Genomic DNA, 25833 nt, shown 5'->3' with positions numbered 1-25833 from the left:
CCTACATGTCAAAGAAAAAAGTGATATTGAGCCGATGCGTGCTTTTGCCCTGGGGGTGACTTTCACCCCCTCTTGGGGGTGAAAAAATATATGTCCAAAATAAGTCCGGAAATGGGAAAACTGACTAATTTTAAGTAACTTTTGTTCTATAGAGCTTTTTCGCCAAGTCAACACTTTTCGAGTTATTTGCAAGTGAATATGTTCATTTTTCAACAAAATAACCACATTATTAGACGTTTTTTCGCAAATGACTCAAAAAGTAAGTATTTTGTCGAAAAAAACGTTCTCGGCAAAAATATAGCTTATAAAATAGTAAAAAAAACGGTGTACGCGTTAGGTCTCTGGATCTCGTAGAGCCGGAGTTATAACCAATGAAAAATAGATTCATATTCACCAAATTTCAAATAGAACATTTCGACGTGCAATATCCAAAAAATTAAGCACTTTTTGGGGAAAACCCATTATAACTTTTTTATAGTGTTTAAAAAATGCTTTATTTTTGTTTTTACAAAAAGTTTCTAGAATTAAAGTTAAGCCAGTTACGCTCAAAATAAAGTTGGTCCCTTTTGTTTTTTCAAAAAAAAAATCGGGAAGACCACCCTCTAATTAGCAACTCAAATGAAATTAATCGTTACCGCTCCTCAAATTATTTTACTTATGTTGTGTTTATATGATCTGTAAGTTTCATCGATTCAAAGTGTTTATTTTTGAAAAAATTTGGTTTCAAATTAAAATTTTTAAAAATTTAAATTTTGAAAAATATGCTTTTTTTCAAAATAACTTAAAAATTGTTAGAGATACCAAAAATCTCGAAAAACAAAAAAAAGTCAGATTTGCTTTTCTGAATATCACGTATTTTTTTGTTTTTCTGTTAGACAAAAATTGATTAAGCTTTGGTGTTTCTAAATTTGCATACATTCGTGATCAGTGACTCGTTCAACACCTTTTAACTACAGCCCTTTCAATAATAAGGACTTTGAACCGATGAAACTTACAGATCATATAAACAATATATACACGAGTCAAGAAACTTGTGAAGTCGTAACTATTAAGTTTATTTAAGATACTAATTAGGGGGTGATTTTCTCGATTTTTTTACCAAAACCAAAAGGGAATTTATTTTGAGCGTAACTTGTTTAATTTTGATGCTAGAAATTTTTTTTATAAAACAAAAATAAAGCTTCTTTTAAACACTTTAAATAAATTGTAATGAGTTTTCCCCGAAATGTGCTTCATTTTTGGTTATTTCACGTTAAAGTATTCCATTTGGAATTTGACGAATATGAACCTATTTTTATTAGCTATAACTCTGCTTCTACTAGGTGTAGAGATGTGATATATACACCATTTTTTAAAAAATTTTACAGGCTATATTTTTGTCCAGAACGTTTTTTCGACAAAGTACTTACTATTTGAGTTATTTGCGAAAATCCGTCTAAGAGCGTGGTTATTTTGTTGAAAAAATGAACATATTCGCTGCCAAATAACTCGAGAAGTATTGACTTAGTAAAAAAACTCGATAGAACAAAAGTTACTTAAAATTAGCCAGTTTATCCATTTCCTGACTTTCTTTGGACGAATATTTTTTCACCCACAAGAGGGGGTGAAAACCACCCCCAGGGCAAAAGCACATATCGGCACAATATCACTTTTTTTCTTTGACTTGTTAGCTATGTGTATGCCAAATTTCATGTCAATCCAAGCGGTTCTTTAAAATTTAGAGATTTTGCAATATTTTACCGTTGAGGAACGGACTATATAGAACAAAATTTGCTTAGAATTAGTCAATTTATCCATTTCCGGACTTATTTTAAACGCGTGTTTTTTCACCCCAAGAACACCCCCAAGCAAAGCAACAAACGACACAGTTTGAACTTTGAATTGGAGGGTACGTATCAGGCAGATCACGAGGAAGACCCAAAACCAGATGGGAGAACCAGATTGTCGAGACTTAGACCCAGATGGGAGTTAGATAATGGGTAGCCGTAAGGAAAAACAGGAACGAATGGAGAAAAATTGTAGAAGATGCCAAGGCACACAAGGAATTTTAAAACCAAATGAGTCCAAAGAGAGCGGTAATCACTCCGCCAGAAGTGTAGATGCCATGATGATGATGAATAAAGCAGTTTTCCCCTGAAGAAGTTACAAAATCGTGACAAAATATTGAGGTTTAAAACACATATAAGTCCGACCATTTTTAATTGAAGGCGACTCATCTACAAATTGAGCTGAGAACTATCGGCAACAATGTTAAATTTTAAAACTAAATTTATACCGGGGGCATTTTTATTGGGTATGCCTTGCCAATGTGCATAAGGGAAAAAGGAAGATGATTTCATAAAATTTGCCTCGGTAACAATATACCTCCGGTCTATGGGTCATATTTACAAGCGACTAAGTTGAACAAATTCCTTGAACACTGTGAATCATTGGTAACCTTATCAATACTTCGCTGGTCTATATATTTACGGCCAAGGAAGGGTGAGAATCCAAGAAATATTTTACTCGTCAACAGGTGTCCTTATCTGCATGGACGTAGACGTGGGGTCTTTTTTTCTTGTGACATGGGATCAAGCCACAATTTAAGTTTTAAATTAAACGTATTTGACGTTTCAATTTCCAACTTGGAAATCACTATCAAAATACAAAACTTTAATAATTTAATAAAATTTTGTTTTTGATGCTTGGTAAAAAATTCTTCTCTAATAATTTAATTTTATCTCACTCATTAATATTGACAATTCAGACATAATATATTATATGTACATTTTAAAGTAGATTTATTTAGTAAATCTTAATCTTCGATTCATTGTCTTCACTCTTGTTCGTATTCTCGTTTTTTCTTTCGTTTACTTGATTAAAAAAAACTCAACCATGTTTTTATTTTTAATAGGCGTGTAAATTGGAAATATTTTCTGATCTTTTTAAAACTTTGGAGCAAAAATTGCAGCGATTTTGTTCTTAGTTTATTAAAATAAAACCAAACATTGCTTTTTGTTGGTGCCATTTGCCATTATTCTTTCACGTTTTAATATCTGCAAAATAATATTCGCGGTTCCCAAAGATCAAGGATAGTAAATGAAACTCGATACTTATTATAAACACACATCATAATGATAATTTGAAGTGAAAACTGACCTTGAAAACTGTATAGATAGGCACTCTCTATTAATAAAATTTTACTTTATTTACTATTTTACTTTGAAAATAAGCCACACTTTAAGTTGAAAATTCAATTTATTTGACGTTTTGACTTCCACTTTGGAAATCGTTATCAAAATACAAAATATTAATAGGTACCTATCACTTTCAGAAGTGGAAGTCGAAACGTCAAATAAATTGTTTTTTCAACTTATTGTGGCTTATTTTCCAAGTAAAATAGTGTATAATCATTAATATAACTAATATTGGATACAGTATGGTGCAAATGATTGGAATAAATTCGTTCTTTCGTAAACCAGCGACATTCAGGATAAATCCTGAGACAAAAAACTAACAGCACTTTTATTTTTGAATTATGATTTATATCATACTAATGACGTCATCCATTTAAGCGTGATGACGTAATCGGTGAATTTTTTAAATGAGAATGGGAGTCGTGTACTAGCTCATTTGAAGGGTTAGTCAATTATCTATTCAGTAATATAAACATTGATATAATTACTCATCATACAGTGTGCCTAAGAAAAATTATTTTTAATAAATTAATCGACGCAAAAAGAAGAATGTGTGTAATTTATTTAATTCAAAAAACATTTTAATGTTTTCAGAAAATAGAAAAAATGTTGTTTATTTCACAAATGAACATTGTTTTTCGCTTAAATTAAATAATGTTTAAACTGTCAAGGGGCAGATGGGTGGCAGCTCGAACATTAAAATTAAGCGAAAAGCAATGTTTATTTATCAAAAACCATTTTTTTTTCTGTCTTCTGACAGCAATAGAATGTATTTTAAATTAAATAAATTACATGCATTCTTCTTTTTTGAGCCAATTTAATTCAAAATTTATTTCAAAATTAGTTTATATTGCTGTAACCTTTCAAGTAACTATCACACGACCCCTATTGTCATTTAAAAAAATGATCGATCATGTCATCACGCCCAAATGGATGACGTCACTAGTACGATATATGTCTTAAAAATAATAGTTTAAAAGTAAAAATCGACCTGTTTCAGGACTTTTCCTTAAAGTCGGTGGCTTACGAAATAACGAATTTATTCCAAACATGCATCATACTGTACGTAATTGCATAAGATGCCACAAAGAAATAGATTCAGAAGAATATTTACTTTATTTTGTTAGAAAACTAGAAAATACCTGTCAAAACATACATGATAATTTAATAATTACATAGATCTTAGATTTAACTTTTACGTAATTACTTACCTACCTGTTTATATAAATAATAAATAATTAAAATATTATTTTGGTACGCCACTGCAAAGCTGACAAGAGAACTATTGGTGACTCGTTTTAAGTGCGATGTTGCCAGTGAAACACCTTCAATTAAAAATAGTTGAAGTATAGTTTTATTTCCTACTGCCCGAATTTCTGAAATTAAAAACCACTGTATATTGTATACAGGGTAGCGAGAAAGTATGGAAACGCGATAATTTCTCGGAAACCGCTAAAACGATTTTTATAGATTTTGGTGGGTGAGGGTCTTATAATGTGACCGATATTATAGTGGTAATTACATTGTTGTCAAATCTTCCGTTTTTCTGGAAATCTAATTAATGAACTTTCTTATTTTAAATAGAATACCCTGTATATTTTTTACGTTTTGAAGTCCTTAAGGAATACTGATTATTTTTCATGTTATATTCCCTATACCTATTTGCCGTAGCTTCAGAGATATTACCACATTTATTAAAAAAAAATTTTAAACAAATTATAAAAATTAATTTTTTTCGGCCCGAGTAGATATTATTTTAAGTTCTTTGGATCATTGGGAAGAAAAAAGGTATTTCGTCATTTTCCTCTAAAGTTAATCGTTTCCGAGTTATAAACAATTTATAACAGAAAAAAATCGAAAAATATCGATCCTCTAGGTTCAAAAACACAAGTAAAAAATATCATTTTTGAAACTACGAATATCCTCCAACACCAAATTTGTGACTGGTAGTGATTTGGTCTTATTTCACCTTAAAACATTGTTTTTAGTTGTTAATGCAGCCCGATCGCCCGTCCTCTCATATTGGGCTTTTCATCGATTGTCATTTGTTTCGAGCTTCTGTCATGTGTCACATAATATTAATATAGCTACGGCATACGTCTTTGGATTGTGTCATTGGTAGATACCAATAACGTATGACGTAGACGTATTTATATTTTGTGACACATGACAGAAGCTCGAAACAAATGACTGTGAATGAAAAGCCCTATTTATGCGCTTCATTAACAATTAAAAAACAATGTTTTAGAATAAAACGTGCCAAAGATTCTTAGAGTGAGCGGATAGAAGAAAGTTTAAACTTGAATTTAGGTAATACCTCGTAATTTCAAAAATTATTTTTTTCTTGTGTTTTTGAACCTTGAAAATCGTCATTTTTCAATTTTTTTCAGTTTTAAATTGTTTATCACTCGGAAACAATTAACTTTACAAGAAAATTATAAAAGACCTTTTTTGTTCCCAATGATCCAAAGAACCTAAAAATAATGTCTACCCGGGCCAAACAAATTGATTTTTATAATTTATTTAAATTTTTTTTTATAAATGTAGCAATAACTCCGATATTACGGCATTTAGGTATAGGGAATATCACACGAAAATAATCAGCATTTCTTAAGAAATTCAAAACGTAAAAATTATACAGGATATTCCATTTAAAATAAGAAAGTTTATTGATTTACAGAAAAACGGAGGGTTTGACAACAATGTAATTACCATTATAATATCGGCCGCATTAAAAGACCCTTACCTACCAAAATCTATTAAAATCGTTTTAGCCGTTTCCGAGAAATTACCGTGTTTCCATACATTCTCGCTAGCCTGTATGGTATATGTATACAGGACCATAAAGTGAATGCATACAATTGAAGCAAGTAACACAATATTTTATTACCAACAGTAAGACCACAAACGTTTACAGTTTTCATATTCATTGGGAAGCGATTCCTAATTTTCAAACATATATGATATTCGTTGGAGAAGTATCTCCCATATAACATGAAAATGTACGATGCTCGAAGATAAGAGCGGGCGAGAGAAAGAGCGCAAACCCTACGGTTTACAAAGAAACTAGGGAGAACAGTGGTGCCACCCGAATGACAAACTAGCTAACTGTGGATCCGACAGCGGAGCAAAAAATCGGGTATAAAAACTACCCCGCAAAAAGTTATAGCGTGAGAGAGACGGAGAGAGAGCGGAATCCAGTATTGCGAAAGAGGGGTTGGTACGCCTGCTGCTGCAGGGAATTAGTTTAGGGGGTTGAGATGCCGAAAACGATGTTTGATTAAGGGAGGCCGAGAAGGAGGGTGCGTTGGGATTTTGATGTATGTAGGTCAGCAGTGTGCTGATAGTGATTGGATTGTTCAATATTATATTTTCTTTTTAACATTTTTGACGTTAAACAACTTTGGTATTCTATTCCTTTTATAGAACATTCTGATTTAAAATAAAAAAGTGCCAGAAAAAATAAACAAAATAATTTTTGGAAAAGAACGAAATCATTTTTAAAACAATATTTATTTCTATAACTTATTTATTAACCTAACACTGACTTGCTTTAAATAATAGTTTAAATAATAGGCCGCGTATTAAAAAAAAGTTTATTAATATTGTTCGTCCGCTATAACTTTTCCCATGCGTCACGATTCATTTTCAAACAAATTAAGTCAAAACATAAAGTGAAACGAACGTCGATGTGTTCATCATTGTGTATACTGTATACTATATACTACACACATCGGCGTACGTTTCACTTTATGTTTTGACTTAATTTGTTTGAAAATGAATCGTGACACATGGGAAAAGTTAGAGCAGACGAACAATAGCAGGCTGAAAATTTGTTAATAGCTTAACGGTGTCTAGTCGGACACACTTTGATGTACGGCAACACTGGAACAGGGGAAGTTTTAATTGTTGAACGTGATTTTAATTGTGGAACGTGTCATGCTGACAAGTTTATGATTGTGGAATCTAGCAGGTTGTTTTTAAGTTTATTCAATAGTATACTTTAAATAATATATGAAAAAATGTTTGCCCAACAAATATGTTGGGAATTTTAATAAGTCCGATACGTAGAACATGTCAAATGACAGAAATTATGTTGGTGCTAAATAGCAGTCTGATGTTTGCATGAGAGTTTAATGAAAGGGTAACCAATCAATTGGAACTTCTGTCGGACAAAATACATGGGACGTTTTCGTAGTCTGACGTTCGAGACCTGTAACCTGTTCCACAATTAAAACTTCCTCTGTTCCAATGTTCCCGTACATCAAAGTTTGTCCGACTAGACACCGTTAAGCTATTAACACATTTTCAGCTTGCTACTAATAAACTTTTTTTGGTATGCGGGATCCAGGCCTATAACATGGAAATGTGCTGATATGAATAATATCAGAGTAATGTCAGCTTCACTCCTGGCGGAGTGATTCCCTATGGGCTCTTCCGATTCATTTGTCACAGGGAATCAGGGCACTAACATTTTGGTTTTACTATTGCTTGTGTGACTTGGCGTCTTCTATAGTATTTCCCCATTGTTTACTGTTTTTGCTCATGCTTGCCCATTGTCTAACTCATATCTTCTTCTTCTTCTTTCCTTTAGTGGAGGTTAGCGACTACACTGGCAAATCCGTCTCTGTCCAATGCGGCTCTAAACAAAGATGTTGAATCAAGGCCGGTCCAGTCTCTGATGTTTCTAAGCCATGAAATCTGGCGCCTACCGGGACCCCGTTTTCCTTCAATCTTACCCTGGATGATCAGTTGCGCGAGGCGGTACTTTTCGTTTCTCATTATGTGTCCCAGGTAGCTAACTTTTCTGACTGTAATGATTTTTAGCAGTTCCCTATCTGTACCTATTCTCCTCAGAATATATTTTTGGTGGTGTGGGTTGTCTAAGGTATTTTCAAGATTCTTCTATAAAGCCAGAGTTCAAAGGCTTCTAATTTGTTCATCAGTGTTGTGTTGAGTGTCCAGGCCTCCATTCCATACAAAAGTATTGACCACACATAGCAATGCAGAAAACGACATCTAAGGCTGATACTAAGGCTACTGTTACAAAATAAGCTTTTCATTTTGATAAACCCCTGTCGGGCTATCTCTATTTTCGCCCTTACTTCTTGTTTATAATCAAGTTGATTGTTGAACCAGCAACCAAGATATTTTTATTGGCTTACGTATTCAAGCTGTTGGTGTTTCACATATATTGGAAGACGTAAATTTTTGTTCCTTGATATTTTCATAACTTTGGTTTTCGTAGTATTGATCTTCATCCACATTTTTTCACAACTCTCAATAACCCTATCCAACAGTATCTGCAGACTATGGTCCGACTCAGTCATTAATACCGTGTCATCTGCATGGCGGATATTTATTACTCTTTGACCGTTTATCCTGATTCCTTCTAAAGAGTGCGATAAAACGTTCGCAAATATTAGCTCAGAGTAGACGTTAAACAGTATGGGTGATGACACACAACCCTGTCTAACACCTTGTTGTATTTCAATTGGCCTCGACGTGTTACCATTGGTCTTTATGATTGCTGTCTGATTCCAATAAATAGCCTTTAAAATTTTAGAATCTCTTTTGTCGACTCCGATGTCGTTCAATATTTCTATTAAGGTCTTGTGATTCACCCTATCGAACGCTTTCTCAAAATCAATAAAACAGACCAATAAGAACGCTATCTTCTTAAGGACCGCAATTATCTGGTTCTTCCATCTCGTTTTAGGTCTTCCTCGTAGTCTGCCTGATACTGGTCTCCATTTGGTGATTTTCTTGATAACTGCTTCTGGATTTCTCCTTTCGATATGTCCCATCCATCTGAGTCTTTGTGCCTTGATAAATCTGACCATGCCCACTCCTTTCAAAAGTTCTTTAACTTCGTAGTTCATTAGTATTCTAAATTCATTATTTCCTAAATTTAGTGGGCCTGCTATTCTCCGAATGATTTTTCTCTCTAGGATCCTCAAAATTTCTTCATGTTTCTATGCAGGCATTACTTCAACACAATATCTGAAAACCGTTCTAATTGGTGCTCTGCAAATTTTCAGTTTAATAGAGTGAGCTTCTTATCTTTGAGGAAGTTGTTGTATTTCCAGTTCTGTTTCCTGCTTTAATTATTCTTTCCTTGATTACTATGCTTCTATCATTAATTCCATTAATTGAGACCCCAAGAAATTGAAAGTGTTCTTCCTTTTTAAACACAGATTCACCAATATTTAACCTTGTCACATTGACTGTATTTTTTCTTAAGCATATTAAGTATTTTGTTATATTTTGATTTATTACCAAACCCCTCTTAGATGCTTCCTTACATAACTTTGCAAATAGTTCCTTTAAACGGTTTGTTTTTCAGCTAATTGATGCTATGTTGTCAGCGGGCGCCACAAATTGCGATGCCGATGTGATAATTATTATACCTTTCATTTTGGTAGCTCTTACTGTTCCGTCTATAGCAACGGTTCTCAATATGTGATACATGTAGCACTGGTGGTACATTCATTTGCGGAGGTACACAAAATACGAAAGAAAATTCAAAGAGTAGTACTTAGTAAATCTAGATAATACGATCTAAAAATATAGGTGGTACTAAAAATAATAAAAAGAACTGTAGGTGGTACATGACTCAAAAAGTTTGAGAACCGCTGATCTATAGCAACATTACATAATAACATTTATAGCAAATCGCCCTGTTGTAATTAAGTTGCTATTTCTATATTTTCAAAGTTGCCGTCATTGTTATTATTGCTGCTGTCGATCCATCTTATATCATTTCCGTAAGCTTCATTAGTTTGATTGGGATATCTAGGTTTTTCATGTGTTCTGTTAGATCGGATCTGATGGAGATGTCAAATGCTTGCTTGAGATATGTAAAAAGTATACATATGTTAGTCAATATCATGTTCGTAAAACTTGTCGAGTATCTGTGTGATTATACGTATTGCATCTATTTTTGATCTTCCCTCTCAAAATCTTTGCTGGTACTCTCCTATTTTAGTTTCAATGTACGAGTATGTTGAGAGTTGTTGTCTGATTAAATGATGTCAATATTTTGTAACAGCTGTTTAACAATATTACTCTTTTTTAGTTGTAGTGTAAATAAGCCAAAAATATTTATCGGAAACTGATAGAATCAGTTTTGAACTTGCATTTAGGCACTTCACTTTCATTTCAATTTCCAATAAAATTTTTTGCTTGTGTTCTACTTGTTTAGAACTCGAAAACGCTCAACTTTAGAGAAAAATTACACAAGACTTTTTTTTTAATGATCCAAAAAATCTAAAATAATATCTGGTCGGGCCGAAAAAATTGATTTTTATAATTTGTTTAAATTTATTTATCGTTTATTTATCGTATATAAATATATCGCATATAAATAAATAAATAAATTTGTTTAAAAAATTGCTTAAATAAATGTAGCAATAGATCCGAAATTATGGCATTTAGGTATACGGAACATTACAATTATTTTTTTACAAGTATTATTTAAGGACTTAAAAAGGCAAAAAATATATAGAGTGTTCGATTTGGAATAAGAAAGTAGGTACATTAGATTTCAAGAAAATCGGAAGATCTGACAACAATGTAAACACCACTCTAATATCGATCGCATCACAAGACCCTTGCTCACTAAAACCTATAAAAGTGAGCATAACTATAAATATAGAAAAGGAAAATCATTATCATTTCATAATAATTATTATATAATAATTATAATTATTATAAATAAAGACAAGGAAAATCAATTATCTCCTCACTGTTAGTTCTTGCCTCTTGCCAATGATTTTCCTTCTCCATTATATAAAGTATGGTGCAAATGAAAGGAATAAATTCGTTATTTCGTTAGCCAACGACTTAAATGGAAAATTCCGAACCGGTCCGATTTTTAGTTTAAAATTAGAATTTTTTGGTGTATATGTTATAGTCAAAGCCCGAATTTCAGGCACTCCTAAGTTTGACTAGGCAATCCTCAGGTCTGACTGACGGTCTTAGCCAAAGCCTGAAATAAATTACAGTTTCGGCGATTCGGATTTTTTTGCACAATCTTACTCAAATAGGACTCCTTTTAAAAATTTGCATGTTGCCAGGACCAAAAGGTGGATTTTTTAAACTTTTTTTTTGTTTTTTTCCTAAAGTTATTTTTTTTGCATGGAAAAAAGTTTTTTTTAGGTTTTTTATATCATTCCAAACAGAAAAGGTCTTTAGTGACTTTTCTCTAAAAATGATAGTTTTTGACATATAAGCGATTAAAAATTGAAAAATTGCAAAATCGGCCATTTTTAACCCTCAAAAACTATGTGAAAAACTGAAAATTTGAATGTTGCCAAGAATATTCTTTAAACATCGATTGAGGAAATCCCGAAAAGTTTTTTGCAATACAATATTCAAAACTCCTTTGTTTTTTAATTGCTAATCAAGCGTGCGCGACGCTATTTTCCACCGACAGTATGGTGCAAATGAAAGGAATAAATTCTTTATTTCGTAAACCTGCGACTTTAAGGAAAAATCCCGAAACAGGTCGATTTTTATTTTTAATTTATGATATTGTGGCATATATGGTATACTAGTGACGTCATCCGTCTGGGCGTGATGACGTTATCGATGATTTTTTTGAAATAAGAATAGGGGTCGTGTGGTAGCTCATTTGAAAGGTTCTTCAAATCCCTATTTAGTAATATAAACATTTACATAATTATTTATACAGGGTCATCTACTTCTTTTTTTGTCAAATAATTTAATTTAATAAAAATTTTTTGGACACCTCGTATAAATAATTATGTAAATGTTTATACTACTGAATAGATAATTGAAGAACCTTTCAAATGAGCTAGCACACGACACCTATTTCCATTTAAAAAAATCATCGATTATATCATCACGCCCAGATGTGTGACGTCACTAGAATACCATATATGCCACAATATCATAACTTAAAAATAAAAATCGACCTGTTTCGGGATTTTTCCTTAAAGTCGCCGGTTTACGAAATAACGAATTTATTCCTTTCATTTGCACTATACTGTCGGTGGAAAATAGTGTCGCGCACGCTTGATTAGCAATTAAAAAACAAAGGAGTTTTGAATATTGTATTGCAAAAAACTCTTCGGGATTTCATCAATCGATGTTTAAAGAATATCTACCTACCTTGGCAACATTCAAATTTTCAGTTTTTCACATAGTTTTTGAGGGTTAAAAATGGCCGATTACGCAATTTTTCAATTTTTAATCGCTTATATATGTCAAAAACTATCATTTTTAGAGAAAGGTCACTAAAGACCTTTTCTGTTTGGAATCATCCAAAAAACCTAAAAAAAATTTTTCCATACAAAAAAAATAATTTTAGGAAAAAAACAAAAAAAAAACGTTTAAAAAAATTTTTGACCACCTTTTGGTCCTGGCAACATGCTTTGTTAAAAGGAGTCCTTTTTGAGTAAGATTGTGCAAAAAAATCCGAATCAGAATATTTTTCCTAGCGGGTGCGCAGTGGCTTTCTGGACTACTAGTCAAATGCCGAAACTGTAATTTATTTCGGGCTTTGACTAAGACCGTCAGTCAGACCTAAGGATTGCTTAGTCAAACCTAGGAGTGCCTGAAATTCGGGCTTTGACTATAACATATACATATATTCTGCCGTGCTTAGCCAAAAAGGCCGTATCTGCAAAAATCTGAAAAAATGAAGTTCTTACTTTTTTCTAACCCAAATGTGCATATCTATCTTATTTGCTTACTAAAAATGACGTAAGTTAAGTCAAAACACATTAAACACACCGCGTCTTATGCCGTATCCTGTGTAAATGTATAGGAATTCTTAAACTAAAATCGATTTTACTCGAATGTGATGTCTCTGCAGATATGGCGTTTTTGCTAAGCACGGCAGTATTATACTAGTGACGTTATCCATATGGGCGTGATAACATGATCGACTATTTTTTAAATGAGAGTAGGTGTCGTGTGCTAGCTCATTTGATAGGTTATTCAATTCCTAATATAGTAATATAGACATTAATATAATCATTTACGCAGGATGTCCAAAAAAATTGTTTTTAATTAAATTAGTTGACACAAAAAAAGAATGTATGTAATATACTTAATTCCTTAATAGATTTTACTGTATTTATAATAAAATTTGATTATTTAACAAATAAACAATGCTTTTCGCTTAAATTAAATATTCAAACTGTCCAGAAGCTGTTGGGTGGCAGCTTGAACATGGAATTTAAGCGAAATGCAATGTTTATTTTTTAAATATGTAAATGTTTTTTTCTATTTTCTTGCAACAGGAAAATGTATATTGAATTAAACAAATATTTTTTGTAACATTCTTCAAATCACATACATTCTTCTTTTTGTGTCAATTAATGTAATTCAAACAAATTTTTGGACTCCCTGTATAAATAATTATGTTATTGTTTATATTACTGAATAGATAATTGAATACCCTTTCAAATGAGCTACCACACGACCAATATTCTCATTAAAAAAACATAGATTACGTCAAACATATTCGCCAAAAAATCATAATATAAAAATCGACCTGTTTTGGGATTTTTACTTTAAGTCGTCGGCTTACGAAACAACGAGTTTATTCCTTTCATTTGCACCATAGGCTATTGATTATGTATTATAGAAAGGAACTACAACGTTAACGGGGTTTTATTGTTTAATATAGTCAATGGACCTCTAAATATGAAAAAACCGTGGAGTGCTACCATTTAAAGGGGTGCGTTTTTGAGAAAGGGGTGAATCAGTCCCTAGGCACAGGGCGAATTAGGGTGAGTTCTATGCACTTTTGGTACAAACACGTCTATATGAAAATTGTTCCAGGTTAAATTTACTATTGAAATATCATATTTCAAAGTGAAAAATATTGTTTTTTGCAAAAATATATTCAAAAGAAAAGCAAGAAAACAACACGAAAGATAGCAATTTTGTTTTTCACCCCATAACTTTTTCCCATGGAGATATAGGTATAAGTATTGCTTCACAGAAAAATAACTTCCATCCTTTCTCTTTAAAATGGTGTTTGGTAGAAGTCTCTATAATTTATAGTTTCCATAATATGATTTTTCAAACTTCGCTACTCACAGCGATTTTGGCCTATTTTCCTTGTTACTTCGCAAACATTGTTCTGTAACTTTTTTCTACGCAGCTCTAGGTATATGCAATGGTACATTTAGTAGGAAGAAAAGTCAATTCCCTTTAAAATAGTCTAGTGTAGAAGGATGTATGACTATTTTTAATCAAGATATGGTTTTTAAAAATTGTATACTTTTAATAATTTTTGATATATTTTTCGATTATTTTTAAATTTCTCATTATAACTTTTTTTATTATATATTTAGGTATATACATTCTTCTTCTTGTAGTGCCTATCCGTTCCGGATGTTGGCGACCATCATGGCAATCTGCACTTTGCACACTGCTGGTCTGAAAAGATTTGTAGTGGTTGTGTTGAACCACGTTCGTAGATTTCTCAACCAGGAAATCCTTCGCCTTCCTGGTCCTCGCTTTCCCTCTACTTTTCCCTGCAAGACCAGTTGTAACAGTCCATATCTCTCACTGTTCCTCATGATGTGACCGAGGTATTCGATTTTGGCTGTTTTTATTTTGATTAACAGCTCTTTTTCTTTTTTCATTCTCAGCAAAACACCCTCATTAGTAATGTGGTCGGTATAAGATATCTTCAGGATTCGACGATAAAGCCACATCTCAAAAACCTCAATTTTCTTGCAGGTGGCGTCTGTGAGAGTCCACGACTCAACTCCGTACAACAGTATAGGAAATATATAACATCGTAGTAATCTGACTTTTATGGGTATCGACAAATCATGACATTTGAACAACTTTGCCATTTTTTGAAATGCAGATCTTGCTTTCTCCATCCTACATTTGATTTCTATAGAATGGTCCCAATTTTCATTGACGTTCGTACCAAGGTAGGTGTATGTTTTTACTCTTTCTATTTGTTGACCATTCACACTGATTCGTCCAAATTGCTGTTCATTCTTAGAGATCATCATACATATGGCTTTTTAAGTGTTTAGTGAAAGTCCGTATCTCTGACTGACTTCTGCGATTCTGCTCATTAACTCCTGTAGGGCTTCAGAACTGTCAGCGAATACCACAGTGTCGTCTGCGTATCTTATGTTATTGATACATTCTCCGTTAATTCTAATTCCGGCGTATATACATTGTGCAATGAAAAAGAAAACCTATTTTCTTTACTTTAAAATGGTGTATTGTAAAAAATTCTAGGACTATTTTTAAACAAGATATGCATTCTCAAAATGTGACATATACACAATACATATGCTACAGGTCCCACTAAGCTGGAATCATATGGAAACTTTTTTAATATTAACTTTATGAAAAAAAATTGTTCTTTATAAAATGCTCTGCATAATCTAAAACCTGAGATGCAACCATCAGGTATAACATTTTATCAATAGTGTACGAGGTGTGTTAAAAAATATGAATTTCGCTCAAGAGTGAAGTACCTCTATATTTCACAATATCGAAAAGTGTTATTAAGAAAAGTTATTTGGAATTAAAAATTATGTAATAATATCCAACTATATTTTTCCAATTGAAAAAAATAAAAAATTTTAAAATTTTTCTTAAATTACGGATACCCTTGGATATTCTACGGATATCTTGTTTAAAAATTGTCCTAGGATTTTTTGCAATACACCATTTTAAAGTAAAGAAAACAATCTCTTTTTATTGCAGAATGTATATATTTAAATGAACAAGAAAAAGAATAAGAAATTTAAACAATAATCATAAAAAATATCAAAAATAATTAAAAGTATAAAACCTTGAAAAAGCATAACTTGCTTAAAAATAGTCACACAACCTTATACAATAGATCATTTTAAAGGTAATTGACTTCTATTTCTACTAAATGTACCATTACATATACCTAGAAATGCGTAGAAAAAAGTTACAGAACAATGTTTGCGAAATAATGGGGAAAATGGCCCTAAAAATGCTGTGAGCGGCGAAATTTGAAAAATCCTATTTCGGAAAATATAAATCCTAGTAACTTCTACTAAACGTCATTTTAAAGAAAAAAAACTGAAGTCATTTTTTACTGAAGCAATACCTATACCTATATCCATGAGGAAAAAAGTTATGGGACAAAAAACAAAATTGCTTCCTTTGGTGTGTTTTTCTTGATTTTCTTTTGAATATATTTTTGTAAAAAAAAACTATTTTTGACTCTAAAATGCGATATTTCGATAGTAAATTTAATCTGGAATAATATTCCTGTAGACGTGTTTGTACCAAAAGTGCATAGAACTCACCCTAATTCACCCTGAACCTAGGGACTAATTCGCCCTTTTCTCAAAAACGCACCTATCTAAATGGTAGCACTCCGCGGTTTTTTCAAATATAGAGGTCCATTGACTATATGAGATCATAAAATCCCATTAACTTTGTAGTTCCTTTTAGCTCTCTTATTTTGAACATAATCAATAGCCTACCATACTATATAAATGTATGATAAAAAATAATACAACGCAAAATTTGAAGTTGATTGTGATTTTCATTTTAATATTAGTACGAGTTTTACAGCAACACCTATTGTGTTTTTCTATTCCCAATTTGTTATTAATTAATTCGTATCTTATTCCCTTCCTTTGTCTTATTTCCTTCCATCTTTAACTACCAATATTTAACCCTGTCACTTATATCTATAACCTTTAGTCCGTTCTTTAACGGTAAAATATTGCAAAACCTCTAACTTTTAAAGAACCCCTTGGATTGACATGAAATTTGGCGTACACCTAGCTAACAAGTCAAAGAAAAAAAGTGATATTGTGCCGATATGTGCTTTTGCCCTGGGGGTGGTTTTCACCCCCTTTTGGGGGTGAAAAAATATTCGTCCAAAGAAAGTCAGGAAAGCGATAAACTGGCTAATTTTAAGTAACTTTTGTTCTATAGAGTTTTTTCACTAAGTCAATACTTTTCGAGTTATTTGGCAGTGAATATGTTCATTTTTTCAACAAAATAACCACGCTTTTAGACGGTTTTTCGCAAATAACTCAAATAGTAAGTATTTTGTCGAAAAAACATTCTTAGCAAAAATATAGCCTGTAAAAAATGTTTAAAAATGGTGTATATATCACGTATCTATACTTAGAAGAAGCATAGTTATAGCTAATGAAATATAGGTTCATATTCGTCAAATTCCAAATGGAATAATTTAACGTGAAATAACCAAAAATGAAGCACATTTCGGGGAAAACTCATTACAACTTATTTAAAGTGTTTAAAAAAAGCTTCATTTTTGTTTTATAAAAAAAAATCCTAGCATCAAAATTAAACAAGTTACGCTCAAAATAAAGTTAGTCCCTTTTGGTTTTGGTAAAAAAATCGAGAAAATCACCCCCTAATTAGTATCTTAAATAAACTTAATCGTTACGACTTCACAAATTTCTTGACTCGTGTATATATTGTTTATATGATCTGTAAGTTTCATCGGTTCAAAGTCCTTATTATTGAAAGGGCTGTATTTAAAAGGGGTTGAACGAGTCACTGATCACGAATGTATGCAAATTTAGAAACACCAAATCTCAATCAATTTTTGTCTAACAGAGAAACAAAAAAATACATGATATTCAGAGAAGCAAATCTGACTTTTTTTGTTTTTCGAGATTTTTGGTATCTCTAACAATTTTTAAGTTATTTTGAAAAAAAAAGCATCCTTTTCAAAATTTAAATTTTTAAAAATTTTACTTTGAAACCAAATTTTTTCAAAAATAAGCACTTTAAATCGATGAAACTTACAGATCATATAAACACAACATAAGTAAAATAATTTGTGGAGCGGTAACGATTAATTTCATTTAAGTTGCTAATTAGGGGGTGGTCTTCCCGATTTTTTTTGCAAAAACAAAAGGGACCAACTTTATTTTGAGCGTAACTTGCTTTAATTTAAAGCTAGAAACTGTTTGTAAAAACAAAAATAAAGCTTTTTTTAAACACTTTAAAAAAGTTATAATGGGTTTTTCCCAAAAAGTGCTTAATTTTTTGGATATTTTACGTCGAAATATTCTATTTGAAATTTGGTGAATATGAATCTATTTTTCATTGGCTATAACTCTGGTTCTACGAGATCCAGAGACCTAACGCGTACACCATTTTTTTTACTTTTTTATAGGCTATATTTTTGCTAAGAACGTTTTTTTCGACAAAATACTTACTTTTTGAATTATTTGCGAAAAACCGTCTAAATATGTGGTTATTTTGTTGAAAAATGAACATATTCACTCGCAAATAACTCGAAAAGTGTTGACTTGGCGAAAAAGCTCTATAGAACAAAAGTTACTTAAAATTATTCAGTTTACCCATTTCCGGACTTATTTTGGACATATATTTTTTCACCCCCAAGAGCGGGTGAAAGTCACCCCCAGGGTAAAAGCACACATCGGCACCGTATCACTTTTTTTCTTTGACATGTAAGCTATACGTATGCCAAATTTCATGTCAATTCAAGCGGTTCTTTAAAATTTAGAGCAAAAACCGTGAAAGAATGGACTACTTGAGTAGGTATATTTTTGTATATTTGTACCGCGAAGTACTCATTTTAAATTCCCAAATTGTGTGGTTATTTGATCATGAGGATTTCGAAAACAATTTTTATAATATAAATTGAAAATTACACTCTTGTATCACCAATATGTATTGAAATAGGTAAAAAACTAATTTAATTTTAATTTACTCGTAACTCGGATATTATTTTCCACAAAAATAAATATTTGTGTCAATCATAATAAACACCTTCATATATTTATTTAGAGTCTTGCAATTTTATGGTGAAACATACAATCACTTGTGGTTTATAATTTTTCACGATCTATATAAATCCACATATTTGAAAAAATTAACAATTCACTTTTGCAATTGGGCCAGAGCCATAAAAAATTGAGATTTAAACGATTTGTGGTAAACTGACTTCATAAGTTATTAAATTATGTAAAATAATGATTGATTGTGCACTAAACCTTGACAGAGATTTAGAAAATAATGTTATTGTGGATTTTATCTATATTTAAAAAAATTTTGCCCAGATATACCTTCTAACTTTTAACATATTTTATGTGTGTTCTTTATAAAGTTATTGTGTGTACATATTTCAATTAATTTACGGTTTTCTGAATTGAACCATATCGTTAAAATAAAGTACTAAAGTTAAAGTTAAAGTACAAAATGAAAAATACGCAGTATAGTTGCATTTATTTGTGATATTTTTATTTCCATTGTATCTATATTGGATTTTTACGTGGTTTGGACGACAATGGTCACAGTTGGCATGGAGAGCTTGGAAAATTTTATACAAAAATATAATATAGTCCTAATTATGCATTTTATATTTCCAAAATTTTTTTTTAGTATTGAGTCCAAGATTTTTCCAAAAGTAGGTACTGAAAACAAATATAATGCATGTAGTATTTTTGAAAAGGTAGTTGAACGACCTTTAAAATAAGGTATCGCCCAACCCCCTTTTCATTAAAGATTTTGGGATTGTATCCGTCCCCGCTAGAGGGTTGATGTAATTTATTTAAAAACTGATCTACAAAATGTCCCCCTCACAAATAAATTGGACGTGTTTTGGAGTATGTATTTTCAGTAGTTTTGGGAGTATCTTTGGAAAAATCAAGTAAAACCTTAAAGATATTCAATATCGAGTTCAGAACTCTAAAATTTTTTTGTGGGGTTGGGAGTCATGTTTGATGTCAAGCAATAGAGTTTTGAAAAATAATAACAACCTGTTATTTGGTTTTTTATTTGAAAGTATACATTTCACAATGTATTAAGTTTTCCATCTTTTGCGTTATTTTGCCGGTTATTAGCTTGCTCATCACTGTATTTCTCGAAATAGAGGAGATATAAGATGGTGGCACAATGGGGGTATTGGAAGCCAGTGAGTAATGGGATCTACCTTATTTTTAGTGATTTGAATACCTTAATATAACTGCTAAACGCTCTCTATAATATTGATCTTGAGTTGTAATGGCTCATAGATATTGTGATTATTTAAATCAGTTCGTTTTAAACTGTTCGCCGGAGTTGAGTGAAATTGTGCAATATTATTCTAATGGAGGTAACTACTAGCGCCTTTATTAGTAAATTAGTAAAAAGAGCAAACAAAAAAATGATAAAACCTCTAAAGAAAAATCAAAATGGCAGATGTTTGCTTCATCACCAGAAAATGAAAAAGCAGAATTAGAGTTTTTTATTATTTTTTTTCTTGTTTTTATCATTTTCCTTAGTTTAATATATGGCCTTTTTAGAAATTATCTTTACTTTTACTATTAAAAAAACTGGTTGTTCCCATTACCCACATGATTGGGCAATTCTCTTATAATTATTATAATTCTATTATAATTAGTTTAAAAAATGTCACATATAACAAAACTATGCATGTAAACCCTCCTATATAAATTTTTAAATTTTGTTAAAGACTAATAGTATTGTTTAAATAAAAGGCTCCCATTCCCCCCTTAACGCTCCCCTATTAAAACATTTTCATAATTTGTCTAGGGTATCCCCATAACTCGTTTTTTACAATTAAAGCGCCATTTATCAAAAAAATTTCCTGAATAAATGATACTTACTATTTTGTAAAATCATTCAAATGGAAAATTGGGATTCTAATTTAAGATTTCAAAGTTGATTCCCTCCCCATCCCCAGGGGTTGAAGTATAGGATCGTGTTGGATGTCATTTGATATATTTTTAAAAAATATGGAACAGGTGTTTCTCAGTTTGTAGATCCGATATAAAGATCCTAATTTCCAGCGTTTTATGTCAAGCAATCTTCAGTTTTTAGATCTCTGGCATCTTCGACATCTTCTCTCAAGGATCGTCTTGGTCTACCTTGTTTTTATCTAATGAGCGGAGTGCATTTTTCTATTTTTTATTTGGCCATCTATTTTTATGTATTCTCCAAAAGTGTCTATACCACTTAAGTATTTTGGCTTCAATCGTGTCTAGTATGTCTAGATTAATTTCCATTTCTCTCCTAATATCTTCGATTCTCACCCTATCAAGTCTAGTGAGCCGGCAATATCGTATCCAATAGTTCATTTCCATGGCCTTGATTTTTTATTTTTTTCTTTGGCTACAGTCCGTGTAGCTGTATGGTGGCTGATCTTACTTGGCCAAGCCTGGAATGTACATATTTCTTCGTTTTTTTTTCACTTGCTTTTGATGATATTTTGACTCCCAATTATCTGAAATTTTGTGTTGGTTTTATAGTTCCCATTTTGATTTGTAGGTTTTCTGGTTGTTGCCCTACAACTCGGTAGGTACTCAGTTTTTTGTATATTAATTGTGAGGACCCACTTGGTGTACCCCTCTTCCAGTTTTCTAAGCATATAGTCTATATCTTTCAGAACTAACAACAACTTAAGATAATATATTAAGAACAATAAAAGACGAAAGAGAAAGCAACTACAGAGTGGTGTGTACAAACTAACGTGTGGTGACTGTCCGAAAACGTACATCGGTCAAACTGGCAGAACTTTTGACAAACGGATAGCAGAACACAAAAGGGCATTCAACAATAGAAAAACAGACACTTCTACATACGCACTTCACCTTCTAGATCATAATCATTCTTTCAATGAAGAGTTTCAAATTCTGCATATTCAAAATAAAGGCCTTAAGCTATCTTTTTTAGAATCTATGGAAATTAATAAACTGAAAAATACAGATATAATTCTGAATGACCAACTCGAGACAAACAGCTCCCCACTCCTCAACCTCTTCAGTTGAAGACTTAAAAACGCAAACACATTGTAAACTATATCACTTGAGAAAGGCACTCTGCCGAAAAGCTGTAGTCACTTAGTTATAATAAATTCTGTGGAAGTATAGAAAACAAACGTTTTCAGTGTTTTATTATTAGATAGTCTATATCGCTCTCGTCTTCAGCTATGTAGAATGGTTTATTCGTCAGCGAAGTGTATCGTGTACAATCTATTGTCTTCGATTGGGATGCCCAAATTGCTGCACTTTCTTCTCCACAGTAAGAGCTTCTCATTTAAATACAGTTTGAAGAGTGTAGATGCTACGCAGCAGCCTTTAGGCCTTACTAATAGGAATTTCTCTTGTTAAATTGTTTCCAATTTTAATGTTTACAGCCATTGTATCAATAATATCATTAATAAGCCATACCCTCAAAATATTGCTAAATGTGATTCATGGAAGATTATACAGAAAGCTAGAATAAGATATGGATGATACCCAATTTGGGTTCCGCAAAGGACTTGGAACAAGAGAGGCATTGTTTGCGTTTAATGTCCTCTCTCAAAGATGCTTAGATATGAACCTGGATATTTATTCCTGTTTCATCGACTTCGAAAAAGCGTTCTACAGTTATTGAAAAACAGAGATATAAACAGACGAGATTTACGAATTATCATAAATCTGTATTGGAATCAAAAGGCCAATATAAAGATAGAACAACAAGAATCCGATATGATATAAAGAGTGATCCGATATGATATCCGAATATTGATATAACGAGAGGGGTAAGACAGGGTTGTGTTCTGTCGCCGCTACTGTTTAACCTATACAGTGAAGCCATATTTCAGGAAGCTATAGCGGAGCTAAGTGATGGAATCTCTATAAACGGAAGAATAGTAAATAACATAAGATTCACTGATAACACCGTTATAATGGCAGACGCCCTGGAATCGTTACAAGAATTGCTAAATAGAATTAACGATTATTGCATTCGATACGGACTAAAAATAAACAAGAAAAAAACTAAATTTATGATCGTCTCAAAAACAGAACATGGAAATGAAAGGTTAATGATAGAGCAAACCCAAATAGAAAAAGTAAAGACATACAAATATCTGGGAACCTGGATCGATGACAAAAATGACCAAAGCAAAGAAATTAAAGTCAGAATTGAAACTGCAAGGCAACCATTTATAAAAATGAAGACACTGCTTACAAACAAAGACCTTCAGTTGCCTCTCAGATTGAGGGCTCTAAGATGCTACATATTTTCTATATTGCTATACGGAATGGAAGCTTGGACATTGAAGAGACAACACATAAGAAGAATAGAAGCGTTCGAAATGTGGTGTTACAGAATATTGAAAATTCAGTGGGTTCAAAGGATTACCAATGTTGAAGTGCTACGACGTTTAAATAAGGAGTTAGAAATTATGAAGAGTATAAAAACTAGAAAACTGGAATATTTAGGTCACATTACCAGAGGGGAAAAATACGAGTTGCTGAGAATTATTATGCAAGGAAGGATCCAAGGAAGAAGAAGCATAGGAAGAAGACGCATCTCTTGGCTGAGGAACCTTAGAGAATTGTTTAACTGTAGTTAATTACAACTGTTCAGAGCAGCAGCAAACAAAGTGACCATAGCCATTATGATATCCAACCTCCGATAGGAGAGGGAACTTTAAGAAGAAGAAGCCATTGTACATACATTGTACAGCTGTTGTACTTCTTGTAATTTTTTTTACTTATTCCTTGTTTTTCCATTGCTACCAAGAGCATTGAAAGTGGTACTGAAAATATGTGTGGTCATTAATGTATACATTCCATTTTAAATCAGGGATGAGGAACTGAACAGTGTTAGAAAAAAAACTTATTTCACAGTGTTTTTAAGTTTTCATGTAACACCGAATTGTATATATTTATGAACTATCAAGTAACTAAGAACATCACTGTACTAATATATTAATTATATTGTGCTTTAATCAAGTAAAACCATTTCAAGGCATTAACTACTGTAATCCAACCTTTTCCGTTGAGAGAGTATATGAAATGAATTTCCTCAGAGCAAATACCAGAGGGGAGAGTGTAAGTATAAATATAAACGTAAGAGTTTCTCACGGATGGAGATACATGTGTGTTTGTGTTATCACTTTCATGTTTCGATCTTAACATGTGCATTTGATGTAGTTCATATTTATTCATTCACCAAACATAATTAAATTTAATATCGCCCTTTCGAAGTCGAGATCTTTATTTTGTATGTGAATGACACTGTGTAAGGAAAATTCATTTGTTTTTGGAACTATTAATTTTAGCCTAATTAAAAAAATCCCAAAAACTAAAATCAACGCTTAGTGAAGAACTAAGAAACCGTAAAAAAACAATGAAACAAAATTGGGTATAAATATTATAATCTAGGTTCTCCTTCCTGCAGGCCCGGCCCTAGGGATTTTGCCGCCCTGGGCAAGGTCGGCGACGACCGCCACCTTGGTAGACCCAAAAACTCAAAAATTTTACCATAGCTCTTAATTTGCTGAAATCTATCACTTAATGCATTAATGGTTGTGTCTATAATTTTTAAATAGAAGTCAACTTTATATCGTGTCTCTGGATCTAGGTCCATACTTTCCTCTTCAGCCTCGTAGCCAAATTGTCACTTTTCTCTTTCTTGCTATTACCTTGCCTCCGATTTTCGGGTTCTCAATTTCTAACTTGCGTCTGTCAAATAGCCCTGGAATTTTAAATCACTTCCGAAAGACTTGATACTGAAAGCTTGGTATACTCTCATATCAATAAATATCCCATACCAGTGATTTGCTGACTACGTTAATGTAAAGTAAAATGTCATGCCATATTACCACAGAACAAAGAAAAGTTAAATCACGGATTTGATTTGCCAAACAGCTTGCCTCATGAGCAATCATTTTATCGTTGTTTTTATTGACAATGATTTCTACAAGAGCATCGTAGATTTCTCCAATTTGGTATCTGATGGGAGTAATTGCATCAATTCTACTTTCCCGTCTAGTTTTGGACAAAAATTGCAATGTTAGACCAGAAATATGATTTTTTAGTGTAGCCCAATGATAAATAGATGCTGAGAAAAAGTTTTAAATTTTTATCACTAAGGAAAAGAAAGAAACTGCAAACTGTGAGGCTTTAGCAGCATCGTTCACGACTAAGTTAAGTGAATGGCTAGAACATGGGACAAAAAATGTTCTAGGATTCATTTTCAAAATTCTGTTTTGAACTCTTAAATTCTTCCCTGTCATGTTTGCCCTTGTCCTCTCAAATCTTCCAAAGCTATTCCCAGTTGATTCAGTTTTTGCAAAATAACTTCTGTAAGTCCCAAGCCAGTGGATTCCAGTACAGGCACTAATCCAAGAAAATGTTCTGCAGTTTTAACACTTTGTGAACAGGAACCTAAATCGACAAAACGTGCAACAATAGTCGCCTGTTCCACCCCAGAAATATAAGGTGTACAATCTAAAATAATTGAGGGTGTTAGAAGTAAAAGGGTTTAAGTGAACTTTTCTAAAAATATACTCAAAGTACAGATTCGCATACTTAAAATGGTATTATAACCTGATGATTAAAGGATTCAAGCATATTTCGCCCTACAGTCGCCAGCTGCTATCGTCATTGTTGCAAAAAAGGAGGAATGTCAATTTTGTTGAATTTTACGCAGAGCATTTTCAAAGTTATAAGACTAATATTATTGATATGCTTTGGGTTTTTTTTTTCAAAATCATATGTTTGGAAAATTTACTCTGTAGTCCAGGGTAATAAGGTTTTTCCCATGAGACTCGAGCAGCCAGGGTACTGAAGCGTTTTTTCGACAGATAATACCTATAAGAGCAAATTGTAACCATTTCCTGCGTAGGACCTGGCGGCCATTTTTATTTATA

This window comes from Diabrotica virgifera, chromosome 7, assembly GCF_917563875.1.
Source record: "Diabrotica virgifera virgifera chromosome 7, PGI_DIABVI_V3a".
NCBI lineage: Eukaryota > Metazoa > Arthropoda > Insecta > Coleoptera > Chrysomelidae > Diabrotica > Diabrotica virgifera.
The sequence above is the reverse complement of the archived record's forward strand: the minus strand, read 5'-3'. Positions refer to the sequence as shown.